Source organism: Orbicella franksi, chromosome 8 (assembly GCF_964199315.1).
Source record: "Orbicella franksi chromosome 8, jaOrbFran1.1, whole genome shotgun sequence".
NCBI lineage: Eukaryota > Metazoa > Cnidaria > Anthozoa > Scleractinia > Merulinidae > Orbicella > Orbicella franksi.
In genome coordinates this window covers 21,264,472-21,287,947 of record NC_138152.1, presented here as the reverse complement: position 1 = coordinate 21,287,947, position 23,476 = coordinate 21,264,472, and the positions used below count along the sequence as shown (strand labels likewise).

The 23,476-nt window shown below is 39.8% G+C and overlaps 1 pseudogene across 1 annotated transcript in view; it reads left to right on the top strand.

Annotated features, from left to right (window-relative positions):
* Nucleotides 1-22,269, top strand: part of LOC145494238 (E3 ubiquitin-protein ligase UBR5-like) — a 60,518-nt pseudogene extending 38,249 nt beyond the window's left edge. The window contains exons 18-35 of the transcript XR_014050244.1: nt 16-166; nt 702-865; nt 1,929-2,339; nt 6,183-6,212; nt 7,442-7,718; nt 8,399-8,721; nt 9,717-10,100; nt 11,114-11,406; nt 11,965-12,260; nt 13,412-13,634; nt 14,042-14,259; nt 14,549-14,679; nt 14,990-15,160; nt 16,443-16,527; nt 19,886-20,158; nt 20,620-20,767; nt 21,247-21,332; nt 21,721-22,269. The product of XR_014050244.1 is annotated as an E3 ubiquitin-protein ligase UBR5-like (transcript). The remainder of the gene's footprint in view (nt 1-15; nt 167-701; nt 866-1,928; nt 2,340-6,182; nt 6,213-7,441; nt 7,719-8,398; nt 8,722-9,716; nt 10,101-11,113; nt 11,407-11,964; nt 12,261-13,411; nt 13,635-14,041; nt 14,260-14,548; nt 14,680-14,989; nt 15,161-16,442; nt 16,528-19,885; nt 20,159-20,619; nt 20,768-21,246; nt 21,333-21,720) is intronic.
* Nucleotides 22,270-23,476: the final 1,207 nt, after the last annotated feature.

Here is a 23,476-nt window from a genome sequence, read left to right as displayed (position 1 = left end):
ACTCGTTTCTGTTAGACTGCATGGACATGAGAACAGTGGATTACCTGATGCAGGCTCAAGCCATCTCATACCCTTGACGGAACAAGAAGATCGTCTTTCAAGTCAGGCGGGTACAGTGCGACTCGATGCATTCACACACTGTCTTGTAGCCAAGTGTGGTCCTGAGGTAAGAAGTTGAATTATGTCATCTGTTAGGGCTAAAGGAAATGAATATTCATAGCTAGGTGTCCTCTGGTACAATACGTTTCATTGCTAACTAGACGCTCCAAGCGCGTTTACTCAGGCCTTGTATCACAATATCAAGTCATACTCTACAAGTATTGAACACAATAGAAACAAATAAAAGAATCGGAATATTTGCCACAAGAGTTACGCTTAGACATTTAATCTTTCAAGTTGCTTCTTTGAATATCCTCTTCTTCCGATCGCTTGTTGTTTGCTTCACCTTCGAAGTTATGTTCATGAAGTTTGTGTCAAAATTTCAGGCTTGATTTGGACACAACTGAAAGAAAATGAAAATAGTATTGAGAATAGAGAAGAAAATGAAACGGAGACAAGATGTATGTACTCAGTGGCTTGTATCTTGGCTAGTAAGTTTCTAAACAGTGCAAAATTCTCCGAATGGTCTTGAAAAGCAAATGCAATAAGTTCTTTGAAATGAGTTGGAAGTTCTAGATTAATGTAGTAATTCTGTTCTGTAGATACTTGATCCTCTACTTGTTACACTGGTCACAGCGATAGGAAATTCAACTGATCTTCACAAATCCGATGAGATGAGCCTGGCTCAGTGTTTCATCAGATCGGTAGCCAGAGTTTTTGTTGTGTTGGCATCTCAAATGGCCCCTGCAAATGGCAAACGGAAAGTGTAAGTGAACCATACTATAATTACATTTTCTGCTACATGTACACTCTGGAATGAGAGAATTACCTATTACGTAACAATTTTTATAGGGCAACAAAACATTTACAGGCATCCTGTTCAGGTATATAGACGATTTTTAAAACAATCTGACTACATGCTGAAATAAACTATTATGGTAGTAGTCATCTTTTTAGGAGAAATGGGTAGGAGGCTCGTAAGAATGGGAAAGAATCCTCTTAAAAAATGAAAAACCGCTGCTATTAAACCTTGTTCCTTCCAGCTCATTATTTTGATGCAAGACTTGTAGTTAAGGTGAGCTCTGGCTCCAAATGCCCGTTAATCCAGGCACGTATACATAACAGTTTCCACCGTTTTACGGAAATTGGTCAGATTTTTCAGAATTACTCGGAAACCCTTTAAGGTCATTCCCCAGTAATGCATTGCGCATCTCTGCTGCGCATAATTTTACGTGTGACTAGCGCGCGCGCATTGAAAAATGGCGGCTTTTTCTTTACAGCTGGACTTCGCCATAGAAGTAAATCGTCATTTTCTCGCAAACGAGTATGGTGACCTATCATTTTTTTCTGTTGTTTTGAATTGAGTGATGAATTTCTCTGTGTAAAATAAATATGGACCAATTCTCAGTGTAGAGCAAAAAGCAATCGTCGGAAACGTGAATTTAGCAAGCAATCGTAACTACAATCATGGTGCTATTATAAGGACTTATATGGGTATAAGCAAGGTCCTTTTGCTCCTAAACGAACATGGGGACCCCTCATTTTTATTTCAAAATTTAAGTTCCTATAATATAAACAATCGATAGGCAAAGTTTCACAAAACTCTCAGTGCAGGTTCTAGTTCAGCGGAATGACCTTAAAGGGGACTTCAGGGATAAAAAAAAAAAAAAATCCAGAACATTTCTTAAGGGAACATGGCGCTGGACCCCGCTGGAAGGCACTTATTGTCACGATTTATCCTAGATTTGCGCCTGTAAACTTCATTGTAAAGTAACATTCTGGCCAAAATGTAATGTTGTACCTGCTGGATGCTTTTTACTTGCTAACAGAGGTGTTGTTCAGCCCTTGATGAAGTGTCAGCGCATTTTCCAGTGTCTCTCAACCATAGCCATTCCTGAACTTGTTCAAGTTGCTGATGCAATACTTGCCCCAGTGCGACTAGGTATCTGCCGTCCGGCCCAACCCTTCAGCCTTTTGTCTTCTACGCTTGAAGCCACACAAGCTAGCGAGGATTTATTCACTGTTGAACCACTGCCCATGAGGCCCTCTACGCCATCGTCTGTTGAGGAGGCTGCCACCCAAGAGAGGCCTAGTGTTCAAAGAGTGTGGAACCAGAGGCACAGAAGGAGACAGGTTGTTACTATTCCTCGTGCACAGGAACAGAGTGGTGTAGCAGTGGAGGGACCAGCTGTTGATGGAGAGGAAGTAGAGGTAACACTGATCATCAGGTTGCCCGTTTAAGCGTGGTTCATACTTTTGAGATACGCACGAACGTAAACACAAGCACAAGCGCAAGGATGTTTACTCTAACAACATAGGCATGCACAGTGCGAGTTACATCGCAGGGGAAACAAGATCGCAATTGGTAGCATTCTAGCGCTCTTGCTTGTTATTGTTTAAACGCCAGTTTCCTTATGTGAAATAAGCATAACACTAATGAAATAAGCACAAGCACAAGAAAAAGGAAAATGTTTCTTTTTCTTGCGCTCATGCTTGTGCATATTTCACCTCAGTGCACACTAGCGTTTTTCTTGTGCATGTGCTTGTGCTTACGCTTGTGGTTATCTCTTCAGTGTGAACCAGGCTAGCTTGCAAGAGTTAAAAATGTGTGCTATTTATTAATGGATACTATTTATCTCCGACTCTGCTTACGTGTCTTCATTCCAATTAATGGATCACACCTCCATATCCAACCGTCACTGTCTTTTGTCTTGTGTTTCAACTGAAGTTCATTTTAATAGAAACTGTTAATCTAATGTTCCAAGAAACAAACACCAAATTAAAGTATGCCAATAGTCTTTCAGATCAAGTTGCTCGATATCCTTTCATGGCTTTTCCCAAATCAACGAAACAGTAGAACTTCAGCTTTGCACGTTCATATCACTTAGTGATGTTAAGTTGCATCACATATCTATCAAACTACTGCTGCTGGTGGTATTGCAACAACTGAAAATTTGCGTGGTTTTCAAACAAAATTGATACAGCTTATATGCTGTGGTGTACATGTATCAGCTTTTTCATAACATTTAAGATTTTCACATCACGTATTCTCATATACATGTATATGGCCATGTTTTTTATCTTCCAAACCTACTCAGTCACAGTATTTTGAGTTGTTTTGGCCACGTACAAAATAACCTCTAAATCAAAGGAAACCTGAAAACAGCAGTTTAGTTGGATAGAAAAACACCGAAAAGATAATAATAGCGGAGCTCCAGCGGAGCCCCATACCCATATAAGGAAGAAAAGGAAACCCATGAATTGATTTTCTCATGGTTATCATGGCTAGCGGTATTGCTCGTGGGCGCGTACGCACGACGGCGACGACGACGGAGTCGCGCAAGATGGCGGCCATACTCAAACTAATAGGTTGACAGAGACATGCACCCTCAGTTGGTAGCGGGTGAATGCCATTTTTCTTGGCGGGATTTTTAAAGAAAAACGATAGCGGAGGTTGATTTAATATTTTTAAGACAGGGTTGCGCTGAAGCAAAAGACAGAAAGCAAGAATTAACAGGCAAAGAAGTAGCGAAGAAGATCGCGAAAAAGACTGAGCGGGCCAGCGCTGGGGAAGGAGGCGAAACAGTACTGAACACTGCCGTGAATTATAGCTAGTCAAGGGCTAGAGAAAGGAGGTGAAATAATATACCGAACAATGCCGTGAACCAAAGCTAACGAGGGCTATAGAAAGGAGGCGAAAGTACCCGACAAATTGATTCAGAAGACTGCCGAACTCCCCATGGCCAAGTTCAAAATTCGCGCGAACGTGATGTTGTGCAGCCGTGCAAGAAAATTCAAAAGTCACCTGATTTGGTCAGGTGATGAACAAGAGAAATCAAACGTACCCGAGTGTTTTAGAGAAATTCCAAAACAGTAAACGTAGCGGAAGGAAGTGGTTGATTCGTTGATCTATCGAAAATATAACTTCAGTTTAGTCTTCACAACTTTTGCTGCAAGTTTCTGCCTGGAAGATTTACACTGGCCGAACTGAATTGCCAACTTGCGGTAAGTGACTTTTGTTGTTGCGTTTGCTATGAAAATTAACAAGTTTCCTCGGCGATATAAGCTTATTTTCAATTGGAGTCCATTAAAAGTCTTCCTTATTTGAAGCCATGCTGTAAGAGATTTTAAAAATTGCATCGTTTTAATTTCGCTCGTCTCTAAACAATAACACGTGGGTCGCTTTGGAGGTTGCTGTAAGTTGTAAACAAATTATGTTTTCTATCGATTTTCGTCGTCAATTTAAGCTTATAACCTCACATCTAAAAATAAGCTTAACCAAAATCGTACTTGTAAACACGGCCGGGCGAATTTTGAAGTTTTCTCGGATTTAGTTAGCACTGCCGCTTCGTAGACTGCTAAAATTTGCTCTTCTGTTGTTGAAAACTGAACCAAGAAAGGTCTACAAACCATTTTAAGCCGAAGCGAACAGGATTTGCTAAATTTACTTTTGTTCCTATGTGAATATTTGCATATTGTGATTACAAAGTATGGAGATTTCCTCGTTTTGTTAGTTCAATTTATTCGGTTTGGCGAAATGCTTTTGTGAATTCCGAGGTTAAATTGGTTGAAGACTGGTAAAGCTACTGCCAATAAAATGACTGCAAAGCTAAATTAAGCCGTCGGCAAAAATACAGACGCTCAGTAATATTCAAATTTAAGTGTGAATAATTTTTAAACTTTAACACCGCAAGCTTAAACGAATTTTCTTTATCCTCTCTTTTATTCGGTCACCGTTCATTGAAAAGGGATTTGCTGTTGATACTCGAGCTCAGATGTAGTGATATGCATCTTGTGTTTATAATGTAGATTTCCTCGTTTTATTTTGTTGTCTGTCCAATTAGTTCGGTTTGGTGAAATGCTTATATAGTCCAAAATGTCGAGTAGACGATTATGCATGGCAATCCTGTCTGCAAATAAAGCTCTGCTTTGATTTTGATTGGCTATTTCATGTTATTTGTGCCATTGCTTTTGGTTGGGGGTACATGGACCCTATTTTCTTAATAAGAGGTTATTCCCCAATGCGGTATTTACACTTAATATGGAAATGTTCCAAAAAAGTGAGATAGTACTAATTAACTCGGTAAATTGAACAGTGTAATAGAAGTTCTTGCCCTGACCATTTCTCAGTAATAAGAATAACTTTTACATACATATATACACAATTTAGTTGGAGAGAGCACTCTCCTATCTCCACTTTCTCTCTCTTTGCTCTCTTCTTCACACTAATTTTTTATTTACTAACTTATTAAATGAATGTCACTGACTGTTTTCTTTGTTGTGCGTGCATACTTTTTTGCTGGTCGAAGAAAGTTTCAGTTTCTTCCTGGCTGTACAGTTTCCTTTCTCCTGTCCTGTACCAATTTGTTTGTGATATAACTTCATGAATTCTCTATTCTCCTTAAATTTTATCTCATCAGGTTGATAGAATGCACTCTCAGAGTGTTCCATCATTGTCTTCAGTCGCTACAATTTTCCGGAAAAAAGCAATAGTTTTCTTAATTTCCTTCTACTTTGTGTTAGGACTTCTTAGCATGCCTGTAATTGGCCCATGGGCATTACAGGAGAATAATTTTCAAGTAAAGAATTACATTCGTTTTAGTGTTGAGTATTTTAAATTGTTATGAATTAGGCATTTCTTTTTATTTTTTATATTTTTTATTTTAGTCGCACGCAATGTTTTATGGTTTTACCGAGGTATACCATGTAAATGTAAATAATGCACTGGAATTGGCCAATCAGAGTGTGCATTATATCGGCTTTAAACACAAACCACATATTATAAATGACTCATATGTAAATGATATTTTTATTACAGAGAACTGGACAGGGCAAGAACGTCTCCTTGAACGTCTCATGTAGAGGTGTTAGAGTTAAAATCATCTTTTACCATAATAAACAGAACCACTTTAAGGTGGTCGAACACAATTTTCGCGCACACTTTTGCTGATGCAATTCAGCGCGCGCACAAGGATTGCAAAAACAAACATGTCGTCAATAGAGCGATCATTTTATTTACTCAACACCCGCACTATCTGTGCTATTTTTCTCTATAATTAAACGCAGTGTGTTCATGATTTTAGTCTTCTCTTACAAAGATATGTTAGAAAAAGGTAACGATGCAAAGAACCCAGCAATTCTCAGCTTTTTCTTTGTTACCAAAAGACCCCAGTTAAATGCAGTGCATGCGTAATGAGTTTAAAAATTGCGATTGAATGAAAAATTGCACTCTCGGAAATACGCCTATTTCTCGAGAACCACTCATTAGAATTTCACGAAATTTGGAACGAAAATACTTTAGGAAATAAGTAACTGGAGTATTGAAAAAAATTAAGCTTTAACAAAAGAAATTATAGATATTCCAGTGAACCTTCAACAAGGGATAATTAAAGATCTCTCTGTTAAATTATTAACAAAATGGTGTTAATTTGTGAGAATCGTTACAAGCTTGTTGCATGCAAATTATAAAGAAAATTTAATGACTAGATTTTCTACAAATAAACAAAACCAGTTTTAAAAGCCGGTTTATATTTATTTTTGTTGCCATGGCAACAACACATACGCCAGCTTAACCATCAAAAAACCAAAGTTTGTGTTGTTAACTTGCTTGCAGCCATTTTTGGCGGCCGAGGGATCAAGGGTGTTAGAGAAAAAGGTGAATGAAACACAGGTATCAAAAACTGTGTTCAGCCACCTTAAAGTACAGTCAAAGCTTTCGTCTTACTTTTCACGCACCAGAGTTTTAGCTGTACACTTAAAAGGTAGAATTGTGTAGTCAGTCAACTCTCTCGTAAGCATTGGAAAAGTGTCAGTTAGGAGGGCTGCCTGCTTACGAGAACCAGACCATGACGAACGTGGCCATAACGTGGTACTACAAATATTGCATCGGACTCTTGTTAAACGAACGGAGAGCTTGCTTTCTGGGTAAACTAAGGAAAAATCGACCTTTCATTTTAAAAAGTGTCTGCGTCCGCTTACAAGAGAATGTGTAAATACAGTCTCTCTGGAAGATAAAACAGGGAATTGAAGAAGTGTCTGTAAGTAGAGCTGTCTGCTTATGAGTGTCCGTTAGCGGATAGTTGACTGTACTACTGAATACATGTACGGTTATAGCGTAGCGTAATGTGGCACACTGAAACATCATTTACAGTATATCGATCAGTAAAACATGAAAGAATCTTTTCAATAGCCTTTATTGAAATGGTGTCATCCACAGAACAATATTGAAGATGAAATACGAGCATTACAAATACATTGTGCAAAATAACTCGTCTGACTCCGAGGGAAACGGTTTAATAGTTTACTAAGTACATCACCATTACTGATCTTTTCTTCTCATAAGAGTTGACCCTAGTACCACTCCTCATGCCATGCAGTGGGCTATACGTGCCAACAACACCCAGTCACGTGCTACTGGTAGCAGTGCAGCTACTCCTCAAACCACAAGTGGCGGCACAGGGTTTATCTATGTTGATTCCACGTCACTCAGACGAAGTGGTGGTAATGCTGCAGCTGCCAGTACTGCTGCCACCACTGAGGTGCCTGGGACTAGTGGTTCTCACAGTATGAGTAACTCGGCCAGTGCGCTGGCACGAGCTTTTGGTATTGTTGTAAGGGAGGTGAGTTAGCTTAGCTCGAGGTACTTTGAAATAAGCCATTTCAGATGGCTTGCTATCGGCGTATTTATTTACCAAGAGAGGATTGTTACGCATATCATCTTCTAGTTCATAACAATTGTAGCCTTTTAACTTTCCTACAATTTCAACTTATAACTGATGCACCTTATTGCATGTTACTCACAGGTTTTGGTTGGTGGAATTCACACCCCAGACTTAGGTCCTCTGTAACTACTGTATTCCTCTGTATTGGTGATGAACTTAAATTCTTGATGACGATTACTGTTGAGAGAATGACAATCCTAGTGACTCCTGAGATTAAGAAGATGGATTTACTTGAAAATCACTGTGAACAGTTTACTGGTCCTCATAGACGGACTGTTTATAAGTTAAATCGGCTGGATTCATTCTCTAGTGGCTCTTGTTAAACCTACTATAAGATATCCCAAAAATTGACATAGAACAAGTTACTAAATACAACGTTTTTCCCTGTTCTGATTTATGAAACTGGTCCCTGAAAAACCAGGGTAATGGCATTTCCGAGCCTTTAAAAATAAAAATGTCCTGGTGAGGAAGAGGCATGCCCCCATTCCTTTAAGCGGCTTGCACCTTCGGCGGTTGATTAACTTTCTCTTCGGTGCATGCCCCTTCACCCCTAATTTATACTGCATTTTCCTCTATAGGTAACTGACCTCCTCAACATTGCACAGGACCCATCAGCATTGCCAGCTGAAAGCCTCACTCCCAGTCCGGTAGCCTTGACTGAAATCAGCGCCCTGGTTGTCCAGCAGTTGCAAGCAGCCTGGAACTGGCTAGCTGTTGTCTTGGATTGCACAGAAGCTCAGCTTCGATTTGGACTATCGCTATCTGCCGCTACTGACCCCTCCCACCCCTCCCATCCCCTCCATGAATTCCATCCTAAAGCCAACAAAGATAGACGCACTCGTGAAGATCCCTCACTTCTAAGAGCTTTGGAAAACAAACGGAAAAGATCTGTATTAAGACGGTGAGTAATTTTTTCCTCAGCTGTTATGAAAAAAGCTCTTAATTTCAGGTCTGTTCAATTTGTTTTTGTTGCAGTAGTTCTGGACTAGTAGGAGGCACAGTGGCCTCAGGGTTTAGTGCACCCATCTCCGGATTTGAGCCCTGGCACGGGACATTGTGTTATGTCGTGTTGAAGACATTTAACTCTCACAGTGCCTCTCTCCACCCAGGCGTAAAACTGGGTACCAGCGAATTTAATGCTAGGGGGCACCTCTGCAAAGGACTATCCCATCTAGGGGGGAGTAGAAATACTCCTAGTCGCTTCATACCTCAGAAAGAGGTGATTGGTGCCAGTCTGATGGGTCATTTGGCTTGTATATGCAGACTTAACCTTTATTTATCCAGAAAACGCTAGCCTGAACCCTTTTTATGTCCATGGTTATTATTATCACGGAATCTCCACAACCGCTCCACTACGCCTTATCATTTAAACGACCATTAATAGCATTGTTAAGACCCCTTTATTCATTCTCTTTGAGTTTTCCTTCTTGCGCTTCAAGGAACAAACTTTTGACCTTCATGAAATGGTACACCAAGTACAAAACTGAGTCTACAACATATGGTATTTCCAGCTGGTCACTTGCCTTAGTACTGACACTTGCGAGGAGAATTTTAATGGCCATCAAATAGGACAAATGTGTTTTGATGAATATGCGCATATTTCATTTTGCTTTCCGTTGCGGTATATTCAACAATTTTGTTACATAGTTTCAATCTTCTCTTAAGATATGCTCTTGCCAAGAACCACTAGTATTAATGATGGTTGATGGTAATTTTAAAGTCCATGTAACTTTCTCTTAGTGAGACTTGGGGTGGTACTTTTTGATAAATGGATAGGCTGCTTCATAACCACTTTCTTAAAAAAACAAACATCTCCGATAAGTTGTAGCCTGACCCAGAGGTGTCTACGTGAAAGGGTACAACAATAATGTAATGTTCTTTTTTCTGTGAAAATAGGCGGCACGGAGCTGCTAGTAGTAACTTGGACACTGGTCGGCAGGACTTCCTAGTTTATGTTCTTTCACTTCTGAGAGGCCATTCAAATGAACACGGAGACTCCTTGCCAAAGTTGGACGTTTCTTCGTTACGTCACGTGGCTTATGTCTTGGATGCTCTGGTATACTACATACGTAACAACCCTAACGCCAGCTCACAAGCTAACCGGTCTAGTGCAGAGAAGACTGTTGCCGCAGATGCCACCAATGACGACGAAGGTGGCGATGATGTTGATGACGAGGACAGTGCAAGTTTCAAGAGAGATGCAGAGGAATACGAAGATGATACAGATCATGTTGAGGACGAACCCATGCCTACACCCAATTTGCCTGGAAATTTACACAGGTTTGTAGTCCTTTACTTGTTACAGTCACCTTGCCATGGCGCAAATGTGCAAGTAATATATCACACGTGAAAGACCGTGTTTGATCACATTTCCAAACACCGAGAAGAGAGTTGAAAATATGACGTGTAGCAGAGTATATCTGACCGACTTTGAGGTGTTTGGAAATGTGGTCGAACAAAGTGTTGAGTGTTTGATATATCATCTTAATCGAAACTAGAACTAAGGACAAAACGAAGAAATATAATCTTAAAAATGTATGCTAATTAAGATCAGATATCCGACACGTGTTTAAACTGGACGAATTATTAATGAGTTGGTGAACATTATTTCCAGATTTTCGCTTTGGTAAAGGTGAGAAAAGAACAACGCAAAAGAACAAAATATTTTTCAGTACCAGTGAAAGTAGTGCTCAGAAGCTTTCATTTTGGATAGTCACATGAGGTCTTCCAAACACTTGAAAGTAAGAATTACATTGAGCTTACTCATAGGGAAAGATTTTAAGAACTCTGTGTTTCTTGTATGAACGTGAAATTTTGAATGGTTTCGTTGATTCTCGTGTAAAAGTGTTAGTGACTGAAAATGCAATTGAAAGCAAAGAAGTAAATCATTGTTTTCAAGGCAAATCATTGTTCTCTCCCTGTTTACTATTTAATGATTAGAAAATCCTGGGCGCATTACTCTTGACGGGGTGAAGTACTCTTACATTGTCATTCGAGAAGTGCTTAGAGCTGCTATTTGCTGACCCACATACAGTATATATCCACTTCCTTGTGACTTGTGGACTATTTGCTTGTAAAACATCAGCTGGTAGTCTAATGTCTAAGTATTTAAATCTACCCAACGTGTTGGATTAGATTCCTGTTGATGTGCTAAATCATGTCAGTCTCTGCAATTGCCAGTTAATTCTTGTTGTATAGCGAAAATTACATCAAAACATTTGAAACCTGGCACAGCGCAAGGGATGTTTCTGTTACAGTTATTTGTAAAGACTTGGCGTGCATTGTGTTTTCAGCTTTTTTGTGAGGACTGGCTCCACCACCGTGTTGGGCTGTACCCCTCCAGACCCATACCAGGCACCAGTAGAGGAGGCTTTGCCTCTTGCATGCCAGCCACACCTTTTACATCCTGCAGCACGTAGGGAGCAGATATTTGGAACTGTACATGAACACACAGACAGTGACAAGGGTACACCCCTGGTTAGCAGCATGGCTTTGTCACGAGAAGATTCTGAAACTGTATTCTCTGCTGCGAGAATATTCAACGAAGCTGATGTGGGACAGGAAGGGATTCCAATGGAAGTTCACGGTAAGAGAGGTTTAGCATGGCAGTGCAGAGTTCTAAAATGTGTGTACAGCCCTGATAGAAATAGACTCAGTTTTGTATGGAACATTTTGTAACTTGTAAATTGAGAATCATTACTTTTCTTCCAGTTTACCTACCATGTATTAAACCAAACAGAAAATCAATCGTGTTTGATGAAACATGTTTGACTGGACAATAGGACTGGTGCTTGCCTGTTAATTACTTCAAACCCTATACAAAAAAAAACTGCTTTTTACTAAAACAGAAACAATTTCTTCTGATGTAACTGAAAAGTTAGTTCACTTCCTACGAAATTAGTTTACTTAGCGCGTGCATGTATTTATAAGCTTAACTTCGTTGTACATGTTTGGCAGGAACGCAATAGTCGAAAATTCAACCTGTGTTGTCCGCAAGGTTTGTATTAGGGAAGTACAGTTGTATTGTTTGAGTTGGATTAGGCTAGTTTTTTAAAATCTAAAACCTTTGAAGAAATGAAAGAAACCATTATTTCCTAACTATGAAAGTCGGGCTTGCTCCCAAACGTTTTTGTGCTCTCCACAGAAAGCAAGCCCTCAGCAGAACCGTCAACCTCATTTGTAGCGCGTCCTGATAATGCTTTGGAATCCACCACACCTGTCGCTCCCAAGCCTTTCATTTCCAATGGAACCTCTGCCAACTCCCTCTTGGGCCGTTGGCGTTTGTGTGTGGAGTTATTTGGTCGAGTGTTTCTTGAAGATGTTGGATCTGAACCGTCGTCAGTGTTGAATGAGTTGGGAAGGTTTGATGTGAAAGAGTCCAAATTAAGAAGAGAAATGGAGCGATTGAGGAACTCCACCCAAAGAGATTTGACTCTTGAGGTAAGATGATTCCTGATTTTGTGGGTGTGAAAACCGTATTTGTCTCTTCACTAATTTGCCTCCCCTACCAGCATTGCGTCACATATCATGCTCTTCAGCCCTTTTTCCTCTTTGATGATTTGTAACTCTATTGCCTACCCCTCCCTCAGGTAACAGATGAGCACCATAGGTTAAGAATTGTTTTTAAAGAAACAACAGCCTCAAACAACATTGATTTTAAGGGGGATGGGAAGGAGAAGAGGTACGTCTGTAGTACATGTTCTCGACAGTCTGTGCGGGATTGAACCTCTGGTCATGGCAAACATATTTTACGGAACTGGGGCTTTCTGTTTCAAAGGTGGGCTAAATTTTGCCATAGCAATTGCCTGGGTGAACCAGATGTGTTACTGAAAACATTTCATCACTCGTGTGGGAAGTCATTCAAATTGACTCTAAACGTTCAAAGAGCTTGCGAAACCTGGATACCAGTGACCAGTTATATTGAAGAACATAACTGCTTCCAGAAGTTGCGAAATGTTTGGGTGGCAAAAGTGCTAATGAACACACACATTCATTGTTAAAGTTTTAAACCTGCACCACACAAAAACGATTTCGTACATCGACCGTAAATTTCTGTGGACAGTTAAAATATCTTTGTAGCTTGATCATAGACTGAAGTGCTGACACTAATCAGACTGGGAAGTTGTGTCCGTTATCATGATAGTTGTGTCATAGGGAACCTAAAATAGCCTTTAGACAAACAGAAAAATTCACAGTGACAGGTTAGTGAGGTATACAAAAACACGAAAGGGGTAATAGGAAGCCAGTAAGCAACAAGGATGTATTGTGGAAGATGTAATTTGTGAAATACGAAAGATCGTGTTTGACCACATTTCCAAACACGGAGAAGAGAGTTGAAAATATGGCGCGCCATGGGGTATTTTGGCGACCTTCGAGGTGTTTGGAAATGTGGTCAAACACGGTCTTTCGTGTTTGATATATTTTCTCAATCGAAACCAAAACTAAGGAGAATGCGGAGAAATAAAATCGTAAAAATTCTATGCTAATTAAGATCAGAAAAGGGGTCATGATGTTCTTTGTTTAAACCTGGTGAAGTGTTAATGAGTTTGGGAAGAAGATTTGAAAACTTGAATGTGTGTGATCTGACTCAGGTTGAGCGTGACCGAGCCACACTGATACAACAGACCATCAGGCAGCTTAACACGCAGTTTGGCCGTCGTGGGCCCAGGTCTCGCCCCATGACTATACATCGTGTGAAGGTCACATTCAAGGATGAACCAGGCGAGGGCAGTGGGGTAGCAAGGAGCTTTTACACTGCAGTAGGAGAAGCGTTTTTATCTGGAGAAAAACTACCTGCTCTGGAACCCAGCAGAAGTAAGCTTCGTTTTGACCAAGAAACATTTCTTCAAAATGTCGTAGAGATATGTCTAATCTTTTTTATCATGGTTATCAATTTTACATACAATCGATTTTGTTTTCCTTTTTAATTTGAACACTTACATTTGTAGAGTGAATGCTTATGTTTGCTGACAATTTATTTCTTTATTTTTTCATTTTTTATGCTATTCTTGGGCAAAAATCTTGTTAATTCACTGAAGTGAAGCAAGATTGTTTCTGAAGATTCAATATTGTGTTGTTGTTTGAAAAAAAGGAATAACAAATGAGTTTCGTGCTTGTTTGTTAATGTACTTAACACTTCTATATTTAAGTTACCTCTACTGTGTTGGTTCTCTGTGTTTAAAAATTAACATTACACTATGTTTTTATTCCAATCACAACAGGCATAGTTCATCGCAGTAAACGAGTCCCAAGTTATCGTTGCAAGCGTGATCGTGAACGTGAACATGACGTGAGAAGACAGCTGTCAGCTGATGCTCGAGCATTCCACTTCAGTGGTAGCAGCAGCGCTGATGGAGAGGACGCTGATGGTGATTCACTGCCGTACCACAGGAAGTCCTTGGGAGAGAGGCTCTATCCACGTGTACACGCCTTGCAGCCTGTAAGTTCTGTCGTTTATAGCCTCAAAATGCTAGAATAGTATGTAGTGTGAGTCATCACAAACCTAGCAGCTCAAAACACTACATGCACTTGACTCTTGTTTTTTTTCTGTAACATGAAGCTACGAAGAGAGCGAGAGTATTGTTACTATCACTAGGCTACATTTTAGCCCATTGTTAGTTACCTCCAGCATTACCTTAACAGTTTACCAGTGCTGGGTGGCAAGAGGTGATTACTGAGATTACCATTGTAACGTGGGTAAATATTTTCCCATTTTGTCCCTCTGTCAGTCACTTGCTAGCAAGATCACAGGCATGTTACTGGAGCTATCTCCAGCCCAGTTACTGCTGCTTTTAGCCAGTGAAGACGCCTTAAGACAAAGAGTTGAGGAAGCTGTGGAGCTTCTTCTTGTATCTGGCAAGTAGGTGGATAATTTTTTTAATGGTAAAAATTCTTTCATTGTTGTTGTTGTTTCCTGTATACTTCCCTTAATTTGTGCCCCTCGTGTGGTTACCACAGAGTGTAGGAGAATCCAGACTTAAAAAGGATGCATTGAAAGTGACATTTTCAGAAACCCGATGGGGTAGGAGAAGTCTTTAGTCTAGAAGAAGAAGCAGAGGCAGTGAATGTCATCTGCCAAGGGATCTGTGAATGTCTAGACAACCCTAAAACTCATTGTTGGTACTTTTTGTCACGGCGACAGTCTGATAGCAGATGTTTTCCCTTCACAGGAAACTAATAAAGGATGCAGATGATGACTCCCTTAGCCCTGGTGGGGATCTTGATGATTCTGAAGATGACAGTTCTCCATTGTTCCACCAACCCGGCAAGACTGGCTTTTACTCCCCACGGCCCGGAAAGTGTACAGAGGAAAGACTTAACTGCTTCAGGAATGTCGGCAGGTATGCTGTCATTGTAATATAACTTGTATGATTCATTTGCTTGTCATGATGGTATTATCTAATACTGGGTAGTGTAAGTGAATTGTTGTATGCAATTGATGTTATCTTCCCTCTATGGAGAGGAAGGCCCGTGATATTTTAGTTATTTTTAAGCGGGTGGGGAGGGTAAAACTGTGCAATAGTCTCGCATACTTGCTCTTTTCACTGAGAAATCCTGTTTTGCACCAAGCCCTTCAGTTGCTAGTCTGTAGGTTTGTAGCAGAAATTGCTATAAAGCAGGTTTGTAACCAAGCAGCACAAGGGAGAACACTATGTCACTGTTGATTTAAATCTTTTACAGTGCCTCTATGAACAAATCCTCCATATCCATTTTTTTTAAATTTTCGTACACAATACGTCTTTCTTAAATATCTTATCAAATTTCAATCTCTTACGAACATTAGAACTCACGTTTTTTGGAGCTTTATTTCCGAGAATTTACGGCCGCTATCAATTTTCCTTGTTCTAAGGCTTGGTTGGGAATTGGAGTAAATGACGTCATTTACTCAAAAATGCCGCATGGGTTGAAATTGTAATAACAGTTATCGTAGAAAATTGCATGACTATAAGAGCCAAAGGTTTTGTTATTCGTTATGCGAATTGCTGTATTGTTATTATAATTTCAACCCGTGTGGTATTTTTGAGTAAATGACGTCATTTACTCCACTCCCAACCAAGCCTTGGAACAGGGAAAATTTTAATTTAAATGGCGGCCGTAAATTCTCGGAAATAAAGGTCCAAAAAAAGGTGAGTTCTAATGTTCGCAATAGATTGAAATTTGGCAAGATATCTAGGAAAGACCTATTGTGTACCAAAATGCTAAAAATTGGATATCGAGAATTTGACATAGGGGCACTTTAGTAGCTCCAAAGCTCTTAGTTTTCTTTATGGGGTTAACACCAGTGGAGACATTGATTGAGATACGTAATGGTTTGATAGAATTTGTATTATTTTCTCGTCGGTTTAAACATGTATTTAAAACCTTGAGGGTGCGGTAAAACTATCATTTTCACAGATGCTTTTTCTTTTTTTCAGTCTGATTCGTGTTTTGTATCTGGCGTAAATTCACTTTAGCTATGTTTTAGAAGTGTCCGTAATCTCTGACCGAAATTTGCCCGAAATGAGATAAAATGTGTTCGAAAATTAAACGTCCGAAATTTTAACGTCCGAATTTTTTTGCAAGTGATGTATGTTCAGCAGTCATTTAAATAACTGACCAACTTCCTTTCTGTTTGTATCCAAGGATCATGGGCTTGTGTCTACTACAGAATGAGTTGTGTCCAATCAACCTCAACAGACATGTCATAAAGCACATTCTCTCCAGAAGGGTAAGTCAGCATACATACATACATACATACATATATTTTTGATGAGGCAGGTCTGCGTCTGGCAACCCAGAGGGCTGGTGTGGACCTGCCATAAAATATATACCTAAAAACTAAAATCTAAAATTATTAAAATACATCGTTAGGATTCAAAAGCTAGTAAAAGATAATTTAAAATGACTTAAAATTTACATTTCTATTAAAATTAAGTATAAAAAGAGTGTTTTAAAAATATAAAAATGCACTATTCTTAGATTTAATAAGGCACGCCTCTTTCTCGAACTGTATTTGGTCTAATGTTTTTGAGGCTAGTTTAAGTTTTTCTTTAAAAAGCTGAAGAGAAGTAACGTTTCTTATGAATTTTGGGATGGAATTCCACACTATAGGGCCTCTATACCTTATGCTATTTCTTCCGAGTTCACTATGATAACATGCTAGCGAAAAGTCATTCGAGCGCCTTAATTTGTAACTAGTCTCATTTGTGCGAGTTCCAAGTAGGGCCGTAAGCTGCTCCGGTAGAATATCATTATGCACCTGATACATTATCGATGCGAGCCTCCGCTTGTAGATGTAACTCAATGGCTTCCATTTAGCCCTTTTAAGGGCGTCACAATCAGGAGTTCCACTAGGGAGTTTATGGATTAGTTTTGCAGCTTTTATGTGTAAATGCTCTAGGTCATTAAATGAAGACAATGAACAGGATCCCCATACGGCAATGCAGTAGGTTATGCTTGGAACAATGCCTTTGTAATAGATTTCTTCAAGAACACAGGTAGGCAGTCCTTTCATAGACTAGGAATTTTAGTTTTCCTCCAAATTTAGAGTGGAGCATTTTAATTTGAGGTTTCCAGTTCAACTTGTGGTCGATACAACACCCAAGCAGGTAGATTTGGAGGTGAAATATATGTATGAGTTGCCAAATATCAGTGGTCTCATAGGGCCGACAAATGCGTGTTTGCAGATTAACATTGCTTCCGTCTTGCCAGTGTGAACAGTCAAGCGATTTTGGTCGCACCAGCTTTTAAAATCAATTAATATTCGGTTTAACGCATCCACTATTTCTTCAACCTCCTTCCCAATGTAATACACGGTGGTGTCGTCGGCAAACATATGAATAAATCCGGTTGCGGACGAGTTGGGTAAATCATTTGCATAAATTGCAAAAAGTCTAGGACCTAGGAGGGAACCTTGAGGGACCCCAATATTGACTGGTCGCAGCCCAGATCTTACTCCATTTACAGTGGCAAATTGGCATCTATTTGAGAGGTAACTTACGATCCACTCGTGGAAACCACCTGATATTCCTGCAGCTGATAATTTGAGTTGAAGGATGTTGTGGTCGACAGTGTCAAAAGCTTTTTTGAAATCAATAAAAAGTACTCCGACTTTGTGGCCAGTATCAATTGCCTTTTTCCATGTTTCAGTGAGATAGACGAGTAATGATTCAGTGGAGATTCCTTTCTTGAACCCCCATTGGTTTGAGTGGACAAGGCTATGCATCTTGAGATGATTGTCTAGAGAGTCGCAAACAATACTCTCTAAGATTTTGCTGTTTAAATTTAGCATTGTCAGAGGTCTATAGTTCGCACAATCTGACTTGGACCCCTTCTTGAAAACTGGGATTACTTCTCCAATTTTCCAGTTACTCGGGTGGAGGCCGCGTTGAATACTGTTCTTAAATATACTGAAGAGACCTTCACAGAGGGTGTCGCCTGCCTCCGCCATTTCAGGTGACGTTATTTTGTCAGGACCCCCTGTTTTTTGTTTTATCCGAGAGAGTTTCAGCTTAACTTGTTTTTCGGATAGGCCAATTTGGTTTATGGTGGGTGTTATACGATAAATGGTCTCGAATGGCTGAGCAGTCATGGCATCGTGGTCAAACTTTTCAGCAAGCTGAGTTCCAATGCTTGCAAAGTAATCATTCATAGCTTCGGCCTTGTCGAAATCGTTTGTTAGGATGTTATTATCCCTGTCATAGACTGGTGGAATTGGTTTTCTCGTGCCGATGCCTTGTGCATTCTTTACCACTTGCCAGAATTTCTTGCTATTGTCGGTGTCAGCAAATTGTTCCCTCCAGTATGAAATTTTCGCATTATGGATCAATTTCTTTACGCGGTTCCTAGCGGCTTTATACGAGCTCCAGGTTGTTGGATCTTTGTTAACTTTAAAGAGCTTTAGAAGCCGGTAACGGTTGTTTTGTTCTTTCTTTATCTCGTTAGTTATCCACGGCAATTTGTTTTCTCTCTTTCTGACTTTCCTGGTTGAGATGTGGTTAGACGCGATTTCCTGGTAGATGTGTTGCCATGCCCATACTTGATCCTCTAGGTCATCAAAAATCTCGCATACACTCCAAGGGGCACATTCGATGTCGTTTTTAAATTTTTGCTGGTCGAATTTCTTGTAGTTGTTTACGGTTTTCGTTACCAATGGATTTTTCTTCTTTCTCATTCGCAAATTTGCATAGACAAAACTGTGATCAGATATTCCCAGGTGGGCGACTCCAGCTGTTGTGATGCTCTCCGCATGGCTAACAATTATCAGGTCGATTAATGTTTGTGCTTTGTCAGATATTCTGGTCGGTTCTTTTATGACACATTTTAAGCCATAAGTGTTTAATATGCGCGTTAGGCGCCTACCGAGGTGAGATTCGACACCTTCTTGCCTTTTTAGAGACAAATCAGAATTTAAATCGCCCATGATTACTATGTTTTTTCGCGTAGACCAAACCTCCTCTAACATGACATTAAACGTATCGTAGAAGGAGAGATCAAGCGGTGGTCTGTACACACAAGCAAATAGCCATGATTGCGATTGGCTTCGTACATTTATCCAAACACCTTCGATGGTATGAGGGACTTGCATTCTAACCTCTTCGTAGGCTGACAAAGAATCTTTGTAGTACATTAAAACACCACCGCCATTTCTATCGCGTCGAATCTTCCATCTTAGTGTGCCTTGTAGTATATAAACGTTACACTCGAGTTCAAATAACTAAAAGTAGATTACAACATGTACATTTCACATGTCACAATTGTCTCAACGACGGTTCAAGAAAGTTCCGTTAATGCAAATTAGTTTTTTTTGGCCAGTGATCGATACTTTTATTGCGCATTACATCATTAACGGTATAATGACTAACTGTCATTATTTTTACTGAGGTGCTTGGAACAACAATATTGCAATTTATTCCCTGACAAACAGTTTGGAAAAATAAAAATCGTTAGCAAATATGAAGAAAAATACGAATTGACTACATCTGGTAATGCGTTCAGAAAGCCGGCCGTGGTTGCAAAATGATAATGACTGGTATTTCTTTTGTATAATTGAAGGGGCTCACGTGTTTCTACTTGTTATTTTGTAGACTGGTTGGCATGACCTGGCATTCTTTGACCCTATGCTGTACGAAAGCTTACGCAAGCTGATTGTTGAAGCTGCTTCTCCCAATGCTGAACACATATTCAAGGGACTCGACCTGACATTCAGTGTCCAGGTCACCGCGGACGAAGGTGATGGCAACCAAGTAGAGTTGATTAAAGGTGGAAAGAATGTGGCAGTCACATCGTCTAATGTGCATGAATATGTTCGCCTGTACGCAGAGCACAGGATGGCTGGTAATAACAAGAGAGCTCTTCAGGTAAGTTCTCTTTATCACCTGCTCGTAATCAGCCATGTTCATCTCTCGCAGGATTGGGTTGGGACACCAACATGGCCGCCGTTTCATTGTTTAAGGACACCAATATGGCAGTCGCAGCGCAATGTGGAAACGCTCTGTGTACGAAAATTCTATCAGAAGAGCATCACTGACATAAAAAAAACAACTTTTAGATAAGAGTTTTATAAGTTTCAACGACAAGCAAAACGATCGTTTTGTTGCTATGGCAACATTAAAGGTAGTCAAATGTTCACTCCTAAAACTACCCGTTAAAGGTTGGTTATGAAGTGGGAAAAAGGTGTTTTCACAAATTTTCACCGTTGAAACAATCAGCGTCCTAAAATTCTAATGTGGGATATAGAACTGTAACGGAGATCCGTAAAATTGTATCAAGTGTGATATCTTTAACTCTAGTAATGACGCAGGTCACTTTCTCTTTGAAGGCTCTTCGTAGCGGAGTACTGGATGTTATACCTCAGTCCTCATTTGATAACCTGACTGCGGAGGATTTTCGCTTGCTGTTAAATGGTTGTGGTGAAGTGAATGTACAGCAGCTGATAAGCTATACGTGTTTTAATGATGAAACAGGAGGTTTGTAGTGTCATAGCAGCCATTATTGTGAGGTGTAAAGGTTGTCCAAGGACGCACAGACCTTTAGTTAAGTGCGACTCCGTCTACGAAATACGAATTCATGTTTTCAACGAAACACTGACAAAGAGTGCAAAGCCAACTTTCGTCATTGAAGATCACCTCTAGGTTTGCTAAATTGTCAAGTTACAGAGAATTATCTTAAGCACCTCCCCCTCCCCCCCCCCCCCCCGCCCTCCCCACACCTCTATGCCAGTTGTAGAAGAAAACCGGTACGAAATGGTGTTTGGATGTAGTGAAAAAGGATGTGAAGCCCTATATATGATTTTAAGAGTATCTTGTTATTTATATCGCTTAGTTGTACTGCATTACTTTTTCTTGTTGTGCGCTCTCTTCTTTCGCCATTTTCTGCCCAGTTTACCCGTGTTAAGTAACTGGTTTTCTCAAAGTTGTGCATGACTTCTGGTCTTTGCTATTCTCAGGTGCTGGAGCTGAAAAGTTGCTCAAGTTCAAGAAGTGGTTCTGGTCTATAGTGGAAAAAATGAGCAATTCTGATAGGCAGGACTTGGTGAGTGTTTTTGAAAAAAGCTATTCTACACCACTCTGAAGTTTGATTAGTGGTTTTGGAAAGTACAGTGAATTTTAAGTGTTCTCCTTAGTTTTAGTTTCGATTGAGAAGATATATCAAACACTCAAGACAGTGTTTGAACCCATTTTGCAAACACCTCGTAGTTCGTCAAAATACTCCGCTGTGCGTCGTATTTTAGCGCTATTCTCTGTGTTTGTCAATGTGGAGAAACACGGTCTTTCATGTTTGATATATTACATGAAACATTCTAGAGGTATGATTTTCGTTTTGACGCGAGGATTTAAATGAGCTTATTACAGATATTTTCTTATTTAGATAGTTTACTAATCAACTGCCATATTTTAAACTGATGTTACTTTCTTCTAAGGTCTATTTCTGGACATCGAGCCCTGCCCTACCTGCCAGCGAGGAAGGTTTCCAACCAAAACCATCAGTTACAGTGAAACCCGCTCATGATCATCAACTGCCTACAGCGAACACATGCATTTCTCGTCTCTACATCCCTCTCTATTCTTCTCGAGCTATACTTAAGAGCAAACTTCTTCTGGCAATCAAGACTAAGACCTTTGGATTTGTGTAGATGAGAATATCACCAGTTGAAAATTTCACTGTTCTTTTCTGTCCAGAAGTCGTCGATAGGAGAGGCGGAACGAACAGTTGGACCAATTCAAAGTAGATACGAATCAAAGAAACAAAAACTGACTGCTGTTTGTTTAACATAGGTTAAGGATTGCAGATTCCTCACTATGAAGTCCAAGTCTTGTGTTGTAATATTAATTCTTATCAATGACTTAAGATCTGCTGTCACTACAAGGATCGTTGAAAAATTTCGCGCTATTTGACAATTATGTACTTAGAGTTAAAATAAATATTTCATGGAACTGATACTGCTACAATTCATGTAAAGCCCAAAATACTTCTGAGATACTCAGCAGTTCGAACAATTCAGGAGAAAAACCTCTGGGCTTCTAGTTGTTTAAAAATATTTTAGTGAGTTTATTTGTTTTTATTATTTTCAAAACAAAAAAAAAGGGTAAGTACACCGTACGCATGCGTGTAACGTTATGTATTACGAAATGAAAAACCGTACATGGAGCGAAAAATTCTGAAATTGTTCCGCTTGCATACACAGGACTCCCCACAGTTCAGATTAAAAGTTCTCCTAGATGAATCGCGACTCGTTGACCCCGTTACCTCTGTGTGAAGGTGGATGATGAAAACAGTTCGCTCACAGGAGACTTGCCATCTTTCCGTTACCTGTGGGGTAGTTTTTTCTTCTCTTTCTTTTTTTTCTTTTTTTTTTTTTTGTGAACAAAGTGACTTTATTTTCTCCCGGACCCCACTGGTCAGTTTTGGGCCTGTTCTCGTGAATAATTTCTATCCTGTGATTCGATGATATTTGGGGGTGCAATGAATGAATGAATGAAGATGTTTGTAATAACTCAAGTCCTGTGACATTCAGGGACTAAAATGCCCATAAATCAAAATAGCTATCGACCCGCCATGGAAATTCTAGCCTGTGACACAGTCGCCTTTAAATGCTCTATCGATTACATAAAATTACTGCTAAAAATTAATTTTTGTGCGTCGAAATGTTATACCCAATTCTAGCAAATGTCCCAAATACGGATGCCCCGTTCTAGATCAGGAGTACCAAATCATCACCCCCGCAGACAGCACATACCTATATAGATGTTTCCTGGGAATACCCTCTCTCTAGGGACTATCCAGCTACTCTGGAGCTTGGAACTGCATTACAAAATGTTATTTCAATTCCAATCGAATTGATCAGTTAGACAATTCTTAAAGAACCTAATCTACTTTCCTAGCTTTTTCTTCCATGACAATCCATTAGAAGGACTTCACACATGATCAAGCAAGCAATCCGTCGGTCAGTCTGACGGATGGACAGACGGACGGTCAGTCAGTCAGTGATTCAGTAAGTCGATCAATCAACCCACACCTTACCAAGGATCACTTTAGACCTTATCAATCGTCGTCTCATCACTTTTAAGGCCTTGATATGCGCTACCTTGGCGCTACCTTCCAAATTAATATTTGGATTGCAAGAGAGCAGAAAATACTCAAGAAATGCTCGCAATGTCCTATATTGACCAAAAACC